This window comes from Chroicocephalus ridibundus, chromosome 5 (genome assembly GCF_963924245.1).
Source record: "Chroicocephalus ridibundus chromosome 5, bChrRid1.1, whole genome shotgun sequence".
Lineage (NCBI taxonomy): Eukaryota > Metazoa > Chordata > Aves > Charadriiformes > Laridae > Chroicocephalus > Chroicocephalus ridibundus.
The window spans coordinates 71,366,511-71,372,344 of record NC_086288.1 but is presented as its reverse complement, the minus strand read 5'-3'; the positions used below and the strand labels follow the sequence as shown (position 1 = coordinate 71,372,344).

General features: G+C 43.0%; 1 long non-coding RNA gene and 1 other non-coding gene across 3 annotated transcripts; both read right to left on the bottom strand.

Annotated features, from left to right (window-relative positions):
* Positions 1-686: 686 nt before the first annotated feature.
* On the bottom strand, positions 687-3,527 carry LOC134516588 (uncharacterized). 2 transcript variants are annotated; one of them, XR_010071369.1, is made up of 5 exons: positions 3,397-3,527; positions 2,895-3,097; positions 1,964-2,074; positions 1,411-1,494; positions 687-969 (listed from the first exon to the last, which is right to left on the bottom strand). It is a non-coding gene; the product is annotated as an uncharacterized LOC134516588 (long non-coding RNA). The 2 variants fall into 2 exon arrangements; XR_010071368.1 differs by lacking the exon at positions 3,397-3,527 and having other exon boundaries at positions 2,895-3,390.
* Positions 1,640-1,757, bottom strand: LOC134516774 (small nucleolar RNA SNORA26). Its single transcript, XR_010071429.1, has one exon. It is a non-coding gene; the product is annotated as a small nucleolar RNA SNORA26 (small nucleolar RNA).
* Positions 3,528-5,834: the final 2,307 nt, after the last annotated feature.

The following is a 5,834-nucleotide window of genomic DNA, read 5'->3' as shown; positions in this document are numbered from 1 at the left end:
GTATTTAAAAGTTTGGTCCTAAATCCACACTAACTCACTTTCCTGTCTAGGCTGGCTGGCAGTTACTTGTAACTGTATTTTATATTCTTGTCTGTGCATTCTAAAGAAGCATTGCTAGCAATAGGATGCACTTAAATCACTTCATGTTAGAATCTACCATTGAGGAATAAATGTTAATATTTACTTAGACATAAGCAACTGAAAAGCACATACAACCTTCCAATTGCCCAACAATATTGATCTTGCTCTTCAAGGATCTTCACACTTTTTTTTTTTTAATTACATGGGATATTGCAACCTTTTCTTTTTGGCTTATTTGAAACAGACAGGTAATGGGATTCTTGCTAAGGATGGAATAATATTTGGTCTTTAAAGTTTCAGACAATCTTTCAACTAGTTGGAGAACATGAAAATAATAGATACAGCCTAATGAAATGACTTAAAAGTTGGCCAGTTAATCTTAGAAGTGCTTCTACATTCTAAAAGACTTCAGAGAACTATGACCAGATGATCAGAATAAGAGATGACGGTTAAGAGGGACATTTTCAATAGATTTGAAAATTAAACATTAAATTTGCACATGGCAACAGAAGGTTTCCACATGACAATATATAAGTATTCACATCCATGAAACAAATCCTTCACACAGGAAGTACCTAAATGAGAAAACTTCAGAACACACAAACTTCTGGTAGCATTTTCATGTTTTATTTCAATTAATCCACACAGACAGAGAAATAAACTACAGCAGTTTGTTAAGAAACCCCAGTTTCAACAAACAGCAAGGTTCCTGTTTAAACATGATCTTTGAAGGCATGTAGTTTTAGCCACTGCTTGTCTCAAATTTCACTTTCAAGACATTACAGGCAACTGGAGTCATCTAGTACAGATTCATAAATCATCCTCTCATCAAATCACAAGCTGATGTTTAATATCAGTTCCAACCCCGTGCACATGCTGGTTTCCTCCCTGTAAAAGAAGTTTGCAGTCAGTGTTGCACACACAAGAAAGGTAACTAGCCTAAGGTTGAGCTGTATGAACATGCTACATGACCCTAACCCTTAAGTCAGCCATTTCTTAATACAAATTTTTCATTTGCACAGGACAGGATTTTCCTTTCCCATATGATTAGCACAGATTCCATTCCAGAGGTCCATCCACATTAGAGTAAATGGATCCAATAGCTATTATAGCTACAAACTTTCCTCAGATCTTTTCCAATTTAGATTGGCTAAATCTAGGTAACAGTTCTAACAATTTCCACACAGGCTTCCACTAGCCCAAACTAATTTTAGGTTTGGTTTTCCTTTTTTTTTATTTTAGTTTTCAGGTAAGGAATAATTTAAACTTCTCTAGATATAGAAAACAATCTAACCACTAACATCTGATAATCCTTTTTACGCTACATACCTGGAGATCAATCAATTTGCAAGGAACTGTTTTCACTCAAGATATTTCACAAAGGTTCATGAACCATCAACACACTTGAGAAACCTGGAAAATAAGATTTACATGAAACTGATACTAAGACTCTTATTTATAAGGTGATAATCAGAAGACAGTTCAAAACCTACCTACAAGCTATTTTGAATGCAACAGAGTTGATTTGGTAATTTCCTAAAGTTCAGTAGTTTCATGAATGTGTTCCTCTCAGCATGATCCAAAGAAGAGTTTCAACCTCACCTCTGGGTTTGAGAGAGAACTTTTATACCCCTCTGTGTTGGCCACTTAAGACACCGCCAGACTTAAGAGGGCAAAGCATAAAAGGGGAGTAGGGTTACAGCACTTAGAGAGGGCAAAGCATAAACGGGAAGTAGGTTATAGCATCAGTTTTTTCTTACTAAGATGATCTGAACTTACCATTTACTCAAAAGAGGTATTACAATTTACTTGAAATTTGTGAATAATCAAAAATTAAGATTTTAAATGATCTGCAATTGTCATTACATTAGAGCATACTTACCTTCTATCAGCAGGTATTATTCATTCCTAAGAAGTCCTGAGCATTGCTTCTAATTTAGTGTGATCATCCATATCTATAATATTTCAAACATGGAGTTGTTAAGTGGGACCCCTAAACAGCACAAAACAGACAAAAATTACTAAATAATAATGTAATTTATATTATGTCTAATTACAGACCTTCTTAAAGCATATTCTACAAAGTTGCAGAAGTTATTTATGTAAAGTTTATTATCAAATCAAGACCCAGGGCAAAAAGTAGTAATTGGTTCAAGCTGTTGAAAAGATTTTCTAAACAACCCTTTTAAACTACATAAAACATATGTTAAAATATACTACTAATCAGAAAGAATGGAAAGTTTATTAAGCCTTAATTGCTTAGTGTTGATGCTACCCTGAAGTAAGCTGTAAATTTCTAGATTTAACAGACTGATCTTTACCAGTCATTTTATTGCTACCTTGTGCCTACTTATATATACCCTGTAACAAATTATACATAACTCAACCAAGAGAGACATCAAAAGTCACTGTTACAGACATACTAGAAGGCTGGGGCAAAGGCCTAATGTAATCAGTGACTTTCGTTTGAAAGATTAAGTCCATTTGACCATAAGTGCCTAGAGCATTCAGTACCCCAAACATTGCAGGTTATAACTGTAATTTTCTTGATGTAGCCTACACAAAAAGAAAGCATTGCACTGAATCACGTTTAAGGTCTGTGCAGCTCAATGCCCGTAATTTAGAAAAGAACAGAAAGGTACAAATGTACACAAATACTTCTTTGTATCACGGTGATACAGAACAGTACCCTCAGATATATTCCAAGTGGTACAAAGCCTCAGGACTCAAAGCCCTCCGCTTCTGAAGCCCAAAGACTTATCCAACTAGCCCCAGTCTGTGAGAGATGCGACAAGGTCTTTATGCCCTCTTACCTATGGGCGTTTAAAGGCACGACTCCCGATCCCCAGCGCTCCCCACTGGCGAGGCCTACTGTGCATCACCTTCTGCGGCAGGCCAGCGGCCAAAGCCTTCGGGGGGGACATTGAAAGGCCTTGACGGTACCTCGGGGCGCTGTCTGCCGCCTCCCTCCCCGTCGGGTGGCCGCCATGGGGGCGAGTGCGGCCCAGGCTACGCACTGCGAGAGGGGAAAGAGAGAGAGAAGTCAGCCCGGAGCAGCGAGGCGGGGCCGGGAATGGGGAAGGGACGGGGCCCGCCTGTGCCTCACGACAGGATGCAGAGCGGAGGGGTGGGCTCCGCACTGGGTTTCTGTGAGGGAAATATGCTCTATCCCCCTGTGTTGACTCCTCGGGCCACCGCCAGGCGCCGAGAGGGCAAGATGTGAAGGGAAGACACGAAGAGGTCCCGAGCCAACCCCACACCCCGCCCGTCGGGACGCCGGGGCGCCTTGCGGTACCCCTTAGCGAGCCACCTCACCTCAGCGGCGGGGAAAGAGGAGGCGCTCTCCCTCACGCCCCCTTATATACCGCCGCGCCGCTGTCGCGAGACCCGCGGCAAGGGCGCCGCCGCCTATTGGTGGAGCTGGCGCACGTGACCCTTTCCTGAGGCGGGAGGGCGGTTGACCACAGGCGAGCGCTGAGAGGCGGCCGCCATGTTGCCCCTCCCCCGGAACGGGAGGGACGGCCGGTGGCCCCCGGGCCTCTGCCGTCGGGAGTGAGGGGGCGGCCCCTCTGCCTTACTGAAGGGCTCCTCGGTTGCTCGATCGCTTTCCCTGTCAGTCAGGGGCGGAACCACGGCCTGGGTCATGGCGGGGCTTCTCAGCCCAGGCCGAACGCTGTTGCCCCGGAGGTTTTTAACTTAAGAGAAACAAAAGCGTCTTCGGTGTGAAGTAACAGCTGTGTATCAGTTTTGAGGAACTAAATGCTGCTGATCTCCGTCTAAAACTCCCGTTTAAGCCCTGCTTTAGGAGGCTTAGGATCTGTCTGTAAGGATAGTGAAGTAAAGCCTCAAGCCGGCGCTAATACCCTGGCTGAGGTTGCAGCACATGCAGCCGACTCTCGAGCAGTCCTGGGCCGCAGCTCACAGGGCAGCACGGTGGGACCAGGCTTGGCGTCCTTTGAGTTACCGCACAACGTGGGTGCGAGACACAGCTGTTGTTCCGCCTCAGCTCAGATGTGCTGCCTGACTTGGGAGGACACTAAAAGGTTTTAGGGTCAGTACAAGCAGATCAGCATAAACTAGGAATTTGCAGCAGAGACTTTGAATGTTGCCCAGCGAAACTAGTAGGAGGAACCACAACATCTTGGTTCCCATGGAGTTCTGAATCCAACGGAAGTCCCTGCTTCACAAAGAGGTGAATACACTGATGATAATTCACAGCTTCCTGTCTTGGGGAGAAAGAGCATCTCTTGGCTTGTACTAAGTTGCTTCCACCACAGCACCTGTAAGCATGTGAAAAGAAAATAACAGGTTGGCCCACTGTCCCTCAGAATTTTCTGAACCCTGCATTTAAATTACATGCAATTACCCTGTATTAAATTTAAATTAGAGCAGATCTAAACTGATCTAATTCAGCCTGGAAACAGTGACATAGTTGCAATCAAGGGATAACACTAGAAATTGTTTCTTATCGCTTCTAGTTACCTCTTGTGTCTAATTCTTGATACTTGCTTAAAACATTGTTGCAGATGTAATCCCGGTGCCAGCATGTTTATTGTGAGTACAACAGGACCCAAAAACTATCTCAAGGCTCTAGGTAAATCACTCTCTGGATATGAATTTGTGAGGCATGTAACTTCAGGTTACTTCAGATGGGGTTCTCTGCAATGACTATTTTCTACAGTTAGACACATAGGTCAGATCAGCCTTTTCTTGTACTGTAGCCAAGAAGATGCAGTGACATCCAACCTTTACGTTTTTACCACCTGTGCCAGTGGGATGTACCTCAAGCTCAGTTTCTTCTTTTCTAGTACAGAATGTAAACTGGCATCTCTGTAGTACAGCAAACCAGTGATCAGTATCCATCCCAGATGATCATTTTAATCATTCTGATAAAATCCTACTCCTTTTTCTTCCCCCGCACAATCTTTCTCCTGTCCTCCCCATAAAAACTTTGCATTGTTTACCTTTTCCCCAGCTCCATTTTGAAATAGATCCTGGACCACTAACCAGGAGAGATGCAGGTCTGGTCAAGAGCAGGATTTGCGGGAACTTCAGTTCTCATGGGAGCTTGACTAGTGAACATGAAAATATTTGAAGGGGGAGTGTGGACTGTTGTTACAAGAACTACACTTAAGAATTAGATACTTAATGTGCTACCTTTATTCTACATGGGTTACCTCATGTCAAAGAAAAGCCTTTGATGCTTTTCAGCACGCAATTAGCAGGTTCTACACATGCCCAGGAAAAACTGTCAGGCACCTGGTCAACCATGCAAGTAGGCGGTGTTAGGTCTGTTTACACTAGGGCACTTCCACTTTGGGTAGTCATGGAGAAGAATATCTGAAGTTGTGTGTTTTGAAGTTATCTAAGTGGCAGCTGGGTTACTTTGTGGATATAGTGTTGATCTTTTTAAGGAGTCTTTGGTGATCTGAACTCAATTGTTCGAATCTTGAAGAGCGGTGCTCTAATCAGCCAAGTCTGTCTTTGTGGGATGCATGAATTTAATCTTAAAGTCACCTGTCTCAGCTGAAAGACTTTTAAAAGACATTTGTTTAAAAACATCATGTTGGGTTCACCACAATGCCCAGTTTGCATTAAAGATTCATTTCAATTTTACTGTCTTTCTCCACACTGATATGAAGGAAAACCAGGGAAGTAAAATCTTGATGTGACCGTCAGTTTTTGCAGATGGATGACAGTAACCATCTGCATTAAAAGGTTGGCAGGTTTGGGAACGTACAAGCCTTTTTTTT